Genomic DNA, 13,375 nt, shown 5'->3' with positions numbered 1-13,375 from the left:
AGGTGTCTGAACATTTTCCTCCTTTCTCCTGATGTCAGTTGAAAAAATAATGGAAAAATCATGGTGTATTTCATTATTTTTGTCTATATTTAAACATACAAATTCAAAAATAGGGTTACGTATCTATAGGGGGACAAGAGTTTTCTGGAGTTATAGGCTTTTCTATATAAATACATTTCAGTACAGTTCCAAAATTGCAAGCAAAACCATTACAATTTCTGTCTGAACTGTAACAGCTAAAACATTAATGAAAATGGTCTGTTGATACATTGCTAGATAAAAGTCCTGGATAACACTGTTAGGTAATATGTATTGCTAGGGCAGTGGTAAGAGGAAGGTGCTCTTTGTTTACTTTTTAAATGACTAGTAAGAGTGATAGGTTTCACTTAACATGTTCTAAATTAGAAAACCACTTGTTTTCTACCATCCATTTCTGGACGCATCAAAGCTCTCACAAACAGGTGCTTAAGTCCTCTTGAATTTCTTTCTGAACTTCATCAGAACTTAAATGTTTATGGATAAGCACTGTTGTAGAACAAAAGACGTCTTCCAGAGATGTCCAACTGGAAAGGTTGGAAAATATGTAATGTGGAGGATGACTTGACATAGTTTTGACTTTTACCAACCTAGAAGATATTCAAGGCTAATAATGGAAATGGTCAGGAGCCAGCTGACCTAATGGAGCGTACGAGATTCAATGTTGAAATTTCAACAGCTGTCTGGTTACTATGAACATAATTAGCTGGACTGTGTGATGCTGTAGAACAAAGGTTTTGAATTTACAGGGCAACTTTGAGGAGACCTTCAAAACAGGTGGTGATTCATCTCCATGGCACCTTCTTCGTTGGCAGTGGTTGTGTTAGAACTATTTCACCGTCAACTCACCTCTTTCTTTCAGGGATGAGGAATGGCGATGCAAGCTGCCACCAGCCCTGAGGTAACTCTCTCCCCCAACACCAAGTAGTCCTTCCAAGCTTCATCTGATGGCTACGATGGTGTGAAAAAAAAAACATTAATTCCCATCAACATCATACAGTATCAGCGTTGGAGAAGCTTTTGGGTTGAGTTGTTGACTGAAGCCTGTGTCTCCGGGTGGGACCGTTAGAAAGAAATTAGATATATTGTTGTGACAATAGAAGATAAAAAATCTCTGGTCTCTCCCACACATGAAAATTATTAGCCAAACACATCAAGGGTGGTGGAGGAAGGAGCCAGCCCTTAAGTGACTTCTGTGCCGCCCGAGAGCAAGGCTGCTCCGCGGGCTCCCCAGGCTGATCCCGTGGGAGGCTGCCGGCTCCGGGCTGGAAATGGCGCCAGCGGCTTGAACCCGGCTCCTTGCGCATGCAAGACGCTCTCTCCAGGGGACACTGCTCCGCGTGGTTGACGCGAATTGGTACCGGCTAGAGGAGGCAGGGCGGGTATTTGCTCGCTCTCCCTCTTCTGGGCAGAGGAGGATGAGTAAATGGGGCAGAGCGGGACCAGCGCGCAAGACGGCAGGCTGAGTTCCCCAAGCCCTCGAAAGAGCGGGCGTGAGTGCCATGACCAGCGCGGGGGGAAGGAGCCGCGCAAGGGAAGTGCGCATCCTCCATTTTGGCGGAGGGCGGGCGGAGAGCTTGGCTCCCGGCGCCTGGTCGCCGTCAGCACTCGTCCCCACCCACGGCACTGCCGGGGGCACCCGGCTCCTCTTCCCGCGGAGAGCCGGGCAGAGGCGCCTCAAATGGGCGCCCCGCTGCGCCTCATGTTGGTTCGAACTGGTCCCAAGCTCCCCGCAGCAGCTTCCGACAAAATGGAGGACGCCACCACTGCCACCACCACCACCACCACCACCAGCTCCTCTAGGAGCCATGTCGGCGGCTGACATGGCGTCCTCCCCCGCAGCGGGTGGGGGCAGGAGGGCGTCCTGGGGCGAGGGCTGCGAGGAGGCGCTGCTCGGCGGGGCAGGCTGCGGGGGCGCGGCCGAGGCGCCCTCCCTGGGATACGTGCGCTCAGTCTCTATCGCGTGTGGGAGCGCTTCCATTATCCACGCTCTGTCCCTCATGGAAATGGCCCCAGGTTCAAAATCCTGCTGAGGGAAGGAGCGGGGTGGGACCTCTCGGAGGGCCACGGAGGAGTCCTGCCAGCCCTATCGCTCGGCGGCGGGGGGGGGCGGAGAGGGAGAGGTGAGCCCGCGCCCCACGGCTGGGGCTGTGGCGCCCACAGGGACCGAGTGCAAGGCTGGGGTGAGCGGCGCAACCTCCCCGCCGGCGGAGCGCAGCCGGCCCGCCCCGGCCCAGCGGCAGCGCAAACTTCTGCAAGTTGCTGCTGTCAAAGAGCCGCGCGGGGTGCGCGAGCGCAGCCCTCGGACGCGGGTAACGAGCCGGTGGGCAACGATCCGGGTTCCTCAAACCTGATGGATCGAAGTGGGAAGAACCCCAGGCATGGCCAGGAGGAAGATTGGCAGTTTATAGGGTCAACCGGCTGCGGGCGGCTCTGATGGATGGGCGGCCCACCCACTCCGCTAGCCCAGCGCTAGAGCCCGCCCTCTGGGGGAGCCAATGGCGGGGCAGGGAGGCGGATCTCCCCCGAGCTCGCTTGGCCCGGTTCCTCCTCCCCTTCGCTAGCAGCTGCGCTTAGCCCGGGACTGGACCGAGTTAGAGTTGAGACGCCGGAGGAGTAGCGCAGAGTGCGTGCGTCCCCCGCGGGGGGGGGGGGGGGGTCCGTGCGCTGCGAGCGGTGGGGAGCCGGGTAAGGTGGGGGTGCGGGGTGCTGCGCCTCAGGGGCGGGCTGGCGGGCGGTTGGCGGCGCGGAACTGCCCCCAGGGCGGGGATGGGAGAGCAGCCGCCGTGCCTCCGAGCTACCCGGGCTAAGTACCCCACGGTGTCGTCGCCGCCGTGCCGCCACCTCTCGCGGCGGCGGAGGGGGCGCGGGCAGCACCTGGGGCAGCCCCGCGGATAACCATCGTGGCCCGGAGGTGGGCGACGGGGGTAAATGGGGGGCGCCCGGGGGCAGCCCTAAGGGGGGGGCAGGGGCATTTGGGGGAAGGGCCGGGTCTGTTTTAGCGCCTCCTATTTTAACTCCCTCCCTCCCTCCCTTCCCCGCCGGGCCCTCGGCTGTTGTTCTGCCCCGGTGCCTCCCCCACCCACCGCCCTCGCCGCCCCCCCGCGGGTGCCTCCCTCCCCTCCCCTGCCCGCGCGGCGCTCCGCGGATCCTGCCGCCGTCGCTGCTCCCCTCCCGTATTGTTTGGCTGGGTCTCTCTAATGGCGGACAGGAGGCGGCAGTGCTGCTGGCCGACTGCAGGGGGGCAAACCCGAGACCGGGGGCAACTGCCGTGGGAGCGTGCGGGGGGCCGAGGCGCTCGCCCGGCGCTGAGGCGCCGCCGCTGAGGGCCCTGCGACCCCCCGGGGCTCCGGTTCAGGGCTGCTTAGGCAAGTTAGCAGGTAATATTTGCTCCCCGCTGTGGGTGCCGCCGCTGCCTTTCCCCACGCACTCGCGCGGAGAAGCCCCTGGTGCAGCTGCGGCCGGGGCGGCTCCTTGTCCGCCTTGAGCGGGGGCAGGCGGCGTGGGTGTGCTTGAGGAGTACCCCACCGCCCCCGGGGAGGGCAATTTTTATTTATTTATTTATTTAAAGGGTTGGAATTAAAGGGAAGTGGTGGGTGATGCGGGCGATACCTGCCCTGGCCAGGCAAAGGAAACGCTGCTTGGGGGCGCTCCCTGCTCCTCGCTGCCCCGTGTTAACCCCATGTCTTTCCCTTAGGCTCCAGCCCAGTTTGGTGCAGCCTTGGCACAGACCAACAAGGAGAGGGAGCTCCATTGTGAGTGTTATTTATGTATCTATTTCTGCCTCTGCTAGACCTGCTTAGGGAGGGCTTGACCCACCCCCCCATATTCTCCGGGGGCAGGGGTAGAAGGAGGGGCCTCCAGTGTTGGGTGGGGAAATTCCTGGGTCTAGCAGCTGCTGCCCTGGGGCGAAGCCCCAGTAATGGCCGTGAGGCGGCTCCTCCTCGGGGTGGGCGCTGCTGCTGCAGACATCGCTCCTGCAATACCAACTCCGGCAGGCAGACGACGGGCTGCTGCCGCTGCTCACGTTACCCGGCTCAGGAGGGAGGGGGAGGGCATATTTCGGGTGCCCTCTAGAGTTTTAGAGTGTGTATTAAAATCCGTGACGAGACACCTTTAGCCATCTTTAAATTTTTTCCCCCTCTTTCTCCAATCCCGTGTCCTGCATATCTTGAAGCTAAGAAGAGGAGTGAGAGGTTTAAAATAACCCAGCAATTTGCAGAGCGTACTCCAGCGTCTCTCCTTTGTGTGTTCAGACTGGTTCTTCACGCCCGCAGATTTGCTTGGGTGATTTTGTTGGGCACCTTTGGCAATTTGGGTGCCTTGGCGGGGCTTCTGAGCCATCTGCTTTGCCCCTTCCCCGGAAAGCTGGAGGTCACTGGGGAAACCCACAGCTTCTTAATAGTGAGCATTTTCGGTGTTTCATCTGGGTGGGATTTTCAAAGCAGATTGTGATCTCTGTTGGGTATTAGGTTGGCTAAGGAGAGGCTGATTACCAATCCCTGTCCTTAGGATTGGGGTGTAATTTGACTCTGGTTTGCGCCTCTTTTAATAATGGGCGTTTTTTTGTGGGGGGGATTCTGAAATCGCAAAGCAGTGCAGCGAAGGAGAAAGTAAGGCGGTGTGCGCATGGGGAGAGGTTTTAGGAGTGGAGCCTGGATGCGGCCGCCATCCGCGGGCTGCTGCCGCTAGAGGCCGCCGCGAAAAGCGCAGCCGGCCCCGCAGGTCTGGTGGGTAACGTGCAGCCAGAGAACAAAACAAAAAGGCAGCGCCTGTCTTGCGCTCTGGGTTCTTCACCTGGGTGCAGGGGGCATTCAGGTGTTGTAGTCTTCCCCACCACTTGTATCTTGAAAATTTTTTTTTTTCCTCCCTTGCCATTCTACATAGTAGATTTCCTAGATCTGCATAGCTTGCAACTTTCTTTGTCACTTTTTGGTGGCTTACATACACAAAGACTAAGTGGTTCTCTGCAAAACCTCACTGCTTAGGAGGAAGGCATCAGATTTAGATTTATTCTGAGCTTCTAACATTACCAACTTCATGAAAGATGCTGTTATCATGGCCTGTTATCATTAGTAAAGTGGCCTGTTATCATTAGTAAAGTGATCTGTTCTAAACCTTGACTTATTACTGTAATTTTTAAATTTTAATTGTAATTTTTTAACTCTTACCAGGCCTTGAATGTAAGGCTACCGTTTGATTTTACTTCTGATTCATTATACATTCCAGTTCTGCTTTTCTGATGCTTCTTCATGTTAAAAAAGTTACTTCTAAGAGTAATCAAGGCAAATAATGCTTTGGAAGGAGGGAGGCCGTTGTGCTGGAAGGGAGTGAAAAAGGATGTTATATACTGGAGCCGGTTTGAAAAAAATTACTGCAGCTTTGTGTGGCTGCCTATGAAAAGATGAGAATAAAAGATGAGAATACTGCCAAGAACAGCTGTATAGCTAAGGTTCAGTAAACCTGAATAAGCAGTTGCCAGCTGGTTTGTGAATTACACTAATGTCTTGCACAGAAGCATTTGAGTAGATGGCACATTGTCCTCCTCCAACTGTGGTGGTGGTGGTACAGCCTTTTCTCTAGCACATGACTGGAGGTATAAAGTGGCATGTGATAGGCCATGCTCTTGCGCGAGGGAATGTATTCGGTGCTTACTGCTGCAAGGTCAGCTCTAGGAACCAACTCCCCAGCCACGATTTGTGAAATGAAGGTGATGTTGGGACGTTATTAGGTAGTTAAACTAAATAACTTTTTTTAATAAAAGACTGTCTTAATTAGAGTATCTAATAAATTTGCTTTATATTATTATTATTAATCCTCTTTGACCCCGAATACATGATTGCATTCTACTGTTGCTTACCCTGGAATAATACGCTAAGAGGGATTTGCATCATCAAGAATGTACAAATGCCAATGAAAAAGTGAAAGCAAGTTTCTTTGTCTTCTACAGAGCTTGTTCAAGTATATGGAGGGATGTGGGACCAAAACTGGTACAAACTCTTTCAGGTTTTTGCTGGCTTTCTTTCCTTTTTTTTTTTTTTGTCCAGAAGCGTCATGAACAGTCTTGCATTGTTACAGTAGCTTTCATTTTGGTTTCGAGGACTAAATACAGAATTACTGAAGTTCTATCGTCTTGTGTCAGAGTTTGCAATCAATATACTCTGCAACAAAAGCAGAATGAGGAGTTCTGTGAAGAATTTATATCAAGTATTGTTACTAATGGAAAATCCACTGTTCATGGAGAACTGTTTCTCTTTTCCAGAAGACGTGTACATCACAAATAACAATGAACTCAACCTAGCTGTGGAAAGGGATTGAAATTTGAAGAGCAGAAGAGTTCAAAAGGCTAGTAGTCTGTCCATTCTGAGAAGTTTGAGGTAATACTTGCCTCATGAGGCTCTTAAAGCTTTATATGCTACAGGAGTTTTGTTGTCTGCTGAAATTGTTGAGTTTAACTCAACAGTTGAAAGCACTTTTTTTTGCAACTTCTTTTTAACTTTAACTTAGTTTCAGGGATTTAATCTTACCAGGTGAATGCTCCAGGAGGATAACTGGGTTTCTGAGAGATTAGAGTTCAGAGGAAAATTAGCTCTTTTTCCATACTTGTAGCCTACCCTACGTGCTGCTGGCAACTATGGCTGGCAGTAGGTGCTAACTTGGTATATGAATGATCTGCTCAATTTAGATGCTAGTATTAAAATTCTTAATTTTGGACCGAGATTTGTGAGTTTGTCAGATAGTGTTTTGTACTTCTAAGAGAAATTTTAGGTAGAAGGGCGCCGTGTGAGACTTCTGGAATGCCGTTGCATGGTATGTCCTCTTCAGTTAACACTTTGACTATATTGATTTTATATCATAGTTTTCCAGTTGCACAATGGCTTCCAACTCCTCCTCTTTATTGCCCGTGCATTGGTGTAGATGCACTTGAATTGGGTTATTGATCCTGCCACCTTTTTTGGGGGAGAAGCCCTAATTCCTATGTGACTGTTCCAGGGTGCTTCTGTGTTTTCTAACCCATCAACAAGCCTTGTGTCTTTGCTGCCATGTGGATTTCCATCCTTTACCCCCACTGAGATGGCCAAGGAGCATTTATTGCTGCTCTGGGTGGCTTGGCTGAATATGAGCCAGCAGTGTGCCCAGGTGGCCAAGAAGGCCGACAGCATCCTGGCTTGTATCAGAAATAGTGTGGCCAGCAGGAGCAGGGAGGTGATCGTGCCCCTGTACTCGGCACTGGTGAGGCCACACCTCGAATACTGTGTTCAGTTTTGGGCCCCTCACTACAAGAAGGACATTGAGGTGCTGGAGCGTGTCCAGAGAAGGGCAACGAAGCTGGTGAAGGGCCTGGAGCACAAGTCTTATGAGGAGCGGCTGAGGGAACTGGGAATGTTTAGCCTGGAGAAGAGGAGGCTGAGCGGAGACCTCATCGCGCTCTACAACTACCTGAAAGGATGTTGTAGCGAGGTGGGTGCCGGTCTCTTCTGCCAAGTAACAAGCGATGGGACAGGAGGAAATGGCCTCAAGTTGTGCCAGGGGAGGTTTAGATTGGACATTAGGAGAAATTTCTTTACTGAAAGAGTTCTCAGGCCTTGGAACAGGCTGCCCAGGGAAGTGGTTGAGTCACGATCCCTGGAAGTATTTAAAAGACGTGTAGAGGTGGCGCTTAGGGACGTGGTTTAGTTCCAACCTGATTCTGTGATTTAAACTCTACTTATTTATACTTAAATTGTTTTGGCAATTTAAGGCTTTTGTCTTCTGTGACCTTCCAGAAATTATAAATTTTAAGACAAAACCCATATTTATTCTGTGAAACTCTGTGCCACTAGAGTTCAATAGGATTCTCTCTCTCTCCCTCCCCCCCCCCCCCCCCCCCCCACACACACTCCCTCCATACATGCAAAATTTGATTATATGTCTGTATGGATGAGAACATTAACGGTTGCATTAGGTGAGATCAACGACTGTCCTTTATAGACAGGTTAGATCATAACTGTCCACTGAGGGATTCTCATGCCTTCACCTGAAATATCTCGTGGATTGGACATGTCAATGATGAAAATTGTTTCCTTACTCCAGTTTGCTATCAGAACAAAATTTTTCAAATGATGGTTTTAATACAGATGACAAATTCAGATATTACTAGTCCAACATAATTAAAATTAGCAGTTCAGTTTTGTGGTCAACTGAGAGTCGTCGGTGACATGATTGCCACCAATGTATTTTTCAAACTGCTCTGTGTTCGGAGAGTATTCACGCTTTGTAAGTTTGTTCTAATGCTTAAGAACTCTATCTTTCTCTGTGTTTCCCAAGCTTTTTGGAGCTACCTTCACCATAACTTCCTTCTCTGCCCCTTCTACCATCAGTCACTGGAGAATAATCTGATGGGGGTGGCAGGGATGCATCACTGAGGCAGGGGCGCAGAAGCAGGCATTCAGTGCTCTGAACAGAGTAGCTGCAGTAATGGTTTGAAATGTACTCGGGCATTACCAGTGCTCTCCCCAACCATACTGAGTGTCAGTAGCACAAGAGGATTGTGGTGGTTTTTTTGTTTTCTTTGCTTAAGTTTGTCTGAAATGACACTACTTAATCATGCATTGCTGTTGTGCAGAAATGATAGTTTTAGATCTCTAAAATACTTAACACTTAATATGTTACTGCTTTACCTAAAATAAATGAATTAGGTACTCTGTACTTAACTGTACATTAAGATTCATAAACTTTTTTCCTTAACTCTTACAAGACTATCGGAATCCTTCAGTTTGTATCACTGTAACTTCTAAAAGCCATACTACCTAAATTTGTGCCCCTAGTCTATCAAGGCATAGTCCCTACTCATTAGTTTTAATACTTACTGACACACGCTAAGCAGGATGTCATCTAAATTCCACCTTTTCCCCTGTTTAATAGATTGTGCAAAGGTAGTGATGTACACTTGGTCACATGCTCTGTTAACTGGTAGGACAACAACTGCTTAGATACTTGCACCAAAGCTCACCCATCTAACTCTTGAGGGGCTGACTGGATCATTAGGAGAGGGCAGTGGCATTATGGACGAGTTCGTATTGGTTTCTACATGCACTTTCGTCAATTCTTTTGTTGTGAAAGATGGCATTGGAAAAAGATGGTAAAATTGGGCATAACCCATAAAATAGCTATGTGCGCAATTTTCTAATTTAGGCCTGATACGGCTCATAGTCACTCCTAGAAACATGGACCTGTTTGTCTTCCTCCTGCAGGCTTTTGTTGGAAGCATATTGGCATCTTGTGTTCCTCAGGCTCTTCTGTGCAGTATAACTGTACTGAACTTTAAACAAAAGTTTAAAGTAAACGCTCGTGATGCAACTATCCTTTTTTTTCCTCCCCATCTCCCCCCAGAAGTTTAACCTTGGTGAAAACCTTACTTCTTTCTGGAGTTCCTTTTCTTTAGATCCCTGTAAGGTGTCTCCGGTTTGGCATTTACCCATAGTACTACATCAAATTTCTCTACAAGTTACTTTGTTAATCTCATTCATAAACTCAGCTATCATCTCTGTATGGATGACCTTCAAGTCCCTCTCTCTTCCAGACTTGCTGCCTTCTATACCAGCTAAACCTCGGTGTGTGCTTCTGACTTCTCTTTGTGGATGTCTGACCTTTAGCTCAGGCTACTATCACAAAGGCAGCCCTTCCTTCCTCCCCAAAAGGAAAATTCTCTGTGCTGTCTGTCACTTGTGGACACCGTTGTCATGAGATCTTTGGTTTAAGCCTGTAATCTAGCCCTTGTTTTAGACACAGCACATGCTACTCTTCTGACAGACTGCAGATTTCTTCTACATAGTAAGCTGTCTCTTAATTGCTTATAAGCAATTAAGTGTTTGTTATATAGTTGTGTTAATAAATCACATGACTAAATCTCGTACCTTGCCTTTGGTCTCTGTATCTTGTAACAGTTTTTCTTAACGGTTGTGGTAAAAATGATCCTGCTCTGTTGATACGGATTCAGAATCCTGAACAAGAGTGCTTTCCTCATCCTCTGCTTTGACTGTCTGATTTTTTTGCATCTTATATTTTATGGTTGTAAGAGTAACAAGTTACTTGCCTTTAATTTAAAGTTGGGGTTTAGCTGTGAAGGGTATTATCTATCGTTTTGTTGTTGTTATTAATAAGATTTTAAGTGCTGTTTAGAAAGTGACATCATGGGCAGTTACATACTATTGTTCATTCTCCTGTGATGCTCCTCAAGCTTGTAGAAGTTCCTTGTGTGCACCTTGTGTGCACCAGTTGCGACCTGGTAATGCAAAATAAGCCTACTTTAGGAAACAAAGCTTACTAAAAACAAAACCAAACCACCACCTTTCCTGTCACTCTGGGACTCAAATACACCATCCTTAGAACAAGAACTAATTCTAACTATTGTTTATGGTGGTGCTGTTTCCTTGTGTTCTCCTTTTTGTCTCTCTCCATCTGTTGTCCCTTATGTTTAGCTTGTTTGCTCTTTGAACAGTCTTATTCTGTGTTTGTACCATGGCTAGCATAATGTGGTCCATAACTTTGGCTCCTAGGATCCTGTGTGATAAGAGTTGCAATATATGGGTGTGGTATCAGTGTCTTTTTTCTTTTCTTTTCTCTTTCTTTTTTTTTTGTGTGTGTGTATGTGTGTGGAAAGGGGAAGATGATCTAGTGTTCTGTTATACCTGAAATCATTTAATCATTTTGTTCGAGCAAGAATTTATGTTTAATACACCAACCTATATATGTTTAAGAACTCTTACTAAGCTGGAGGAATTTACCATTTTTGAATTTACATTTTTTGAATTACTAGCTAGTATTTCTCTGTGTGTGGGTTTTGGGGGGTTTTGTTTATTTTGTTTTGCTTGTGGTGGGGGTGGTCGTGTTATTTTTGAAAAATCTTCATTCAGAAGGTGAGGTTTTGTTCTGGTAGATGGTGCCTCATTAAAGAAGCCAAGTAGTATCTAGAAAGGCCAGGTAAGAAGTTCTCTGTAATATTTATAATAAAAAAATAATTGCAATTTACAAGTGACAGAAAATGGAGAGTGCAACAAAGGTTGGTTGTTTTGGTTTTTACCGGACACAAATGTTGGATATATCTTGGAACTGTTGCCATTGTCACTGTGTTTGGCCATCATTACGTATACTTCTGTCCAAAGAATTAACAAACAGAAATACTGACATGGTCTGATTAATATTGTGTATAGTACAGCAATTATGATCTGAACCAAGCCCAGCATTTTTTAATAACCAAAAAGAATTGGAGAGTTCAGAGAAGACCTACAAGAATGACTTAAGAAGGAGTAGAAAACATGCTTTCTATTAACAGACTTTAGAAACTCAGTCTATTCCTCAATTAAAAGAATAGATTAGGGTGTGACTTAATCCTGGTCTAGGAGAGACTATACACCCAATAACATAATAGATAATAGGGTGCTTTTCCCATCCCCCTACCCCCAACCTCCCAACCCCCCCCTCAGTGTTAAAGGCTTAATTTCTGAGTCGTGATTATTGCCTAAGCAATACAAATTCAGACAAGGAACAGTGTGTAGCCTTTCAGCAGGTAGGATAACTAAGAGTTGGGTTAACTAAGAGCTGGAATAACTTATTGAGGCATCACTTTCTCCTTTTGAGGCAAAAGTTTACAGAGGATTTGAAAAGCCCCCCACTAGCAAAGTTAAATTTTTTAAAAACTTTTTTAGGCTTGGAATACACTTTGTTCTGCAGGTCTTTATTCCAGTTGCAGATTTGGACTCGAAAGACAAAATACTGGCTGAGAACAAATGCTATATAGTGTATTTTTTATGGGGTTAAATTCAAATAAGCATATATGCTTAACTTAGGGTTGTCATTGTCCTCTCTTCTTTGTACCAACACTGGCCTTTACTGTTTCTTTTTTTGGGAGTCAGTTTAGCTCTATGAATCATCACAATGAATTTTTTTTTTCAGGGGAGCTGTGTAGGCGTTGGTTGTTTGCTCTGTTTTTTGTATTTCAGCTTTCTACCACATTAGGTCCCATAGCGAACTAGCTGTTGGGACCTGTGAACAGCTAGTGAGAAAGGGAGAAAGAGTTGTGCTGGAGAAAGTGGGAGAGAGGAGTGGGAATTCAAAACCCCAGTAGTCCTGTCCTAGACTGGATGTGGTTTATTGTTGTGGAACTGCAGACTTAGCAAATACAATATGCATCTAGTTGTTTAAAAATAAAGCTACCTTTTTAAAATTAGTTTGATAAACTGGAGTCTTGATTGCATAATGTAACTTACAGCCAGCCAGTGAATGCAGCTGTGAAAACCTACCATACTTGCCTTGCTGACTGTATCCATTCTTGCCTTGGATCCCATTTCTTGTCAACCTTATCTCAGCATAGAACTTGAACTATTTTGTGGTTATTTTTTCTTTTCTTCCCCTTCCTTTTTTATCTCATTTTGTTCATGATGTTAAGATTTTCTTTCCTTTGTTATACTGTAGCTTCATTGGCTGTTTACTTGGTCATAGTCTATGTGGGTTTCTCTCCTATATGTAGCATAGTATTCACGTACTCTCTTAAATTCGATTTTCCTTGTTCTGAATTACTAGATGCATGGAACGCCAATCACTGCAGGTAAATTGTGTTGAAGAAGCTTGTCCATACTGGGCCAAATATACTAGGTTGTTAGCTGGTACTTGGGTATTTCTCAGGGATGAAAAAATCTGGTTGAGACTACTAGCTGATGTTATTGTTAAAGACAAGGAAAATCGTCTGTCTACAAACTTCTTGTTCATTTACTAGCGTGACAGTTTTTCCTCTTTCTAAGCACATGCAAAAGTAAAAAGAAAGGATTTTAAAAGCATGTGTAAAAAAGATTTGTGCAATCAGGTGCTGAGAAACTGGGTGTGCCGTTAGGCATGGCGGTTACCAGTTACCCACGCATAGTTACTTGTTTCATGGGCTGTATTTATACGAACGTAGACTTCATGCTAGTTTAAAATAAAAATTTTTAAAAACCCAACCAAACAAGAGGAAGCACTAATGAAGAATAGCATTAAAAGCCCATGTTGATAATTAGTAAAGTGTCTTCATTTCCAAAATGTATGGGAATAGTACAGGCTGGGCATAGATAGGATAGAAGGCACCTTCAGGTAGTCCTGCTGCGTAGCAAGTTGAACATGAATAATGCACCCTCACAGGGATGACTGCAAACAGCATACTGGGCTGAATTAAGCAAGACTGTAGCCAGCAGTTTTGGGGAAATGATTGTTCCCCACTGTTTGACATTTGGGAGACCACATCTACAGTGTTTAGTCCAGTTTTGCGTAGACCCTGTCATAATAAAGATACTGATATACTGGAGTGAGCCCAGTGGAGGGCCACCAG

General features: G+C 46.6%; 1 protein-coding gene across 20 annotated transcripts in view; it reads left to right on the top strand.

The window, feature by feature from the left end:
- Nucleotides 1-2,428: 2,428 nt before the first annotated feature.
- ZMYM2 (zinc finger MYM-type containing 2) overlaps nt 2,429-13,375 on the top strand; it is a 95,293-nt gene continuing 84,346 nt past the window's right edge. For 3 of the 20 annotated variants that reach the window (XM_075139962.1, XM_075139960.1, XM_075139958.1), the window contains exons 1-2: nt 2,429-2,662; nt 3,734-3,791. The gene's annotated coding sequence lies outside the window, so the exon portion shown is untranslated. Of the gene's footprint in view, nt 2,725-2,816; nt 2,951-3,162; nt 3,417-3,733; nt 3,792-6,298; nt 6,414-13,375 lie in introns of those variants that run through there. The other 17 variants (XM_075139970.1, XM_075139971.1, XM_075139956.1 and 14 more) reach the window with 16 other exon arrangements.

Source organism: Calonectris borealis, chromosome 1 (assembly GCF_964195595.1).
Source record: "Calonectris borealis chromosome 1, bCalBor7.hap1.2, whole genome shotgun sequence".
Classification (NCBI taxonomy): Eukaryota; Metazoa; Chordata; class Aves; order Procellariiformes; family Procellariidae; genus Calonectris; species Calonectris borealis.
This window is presented reverse-complemented; position numbering and strand designations above follow the sequence as displayed.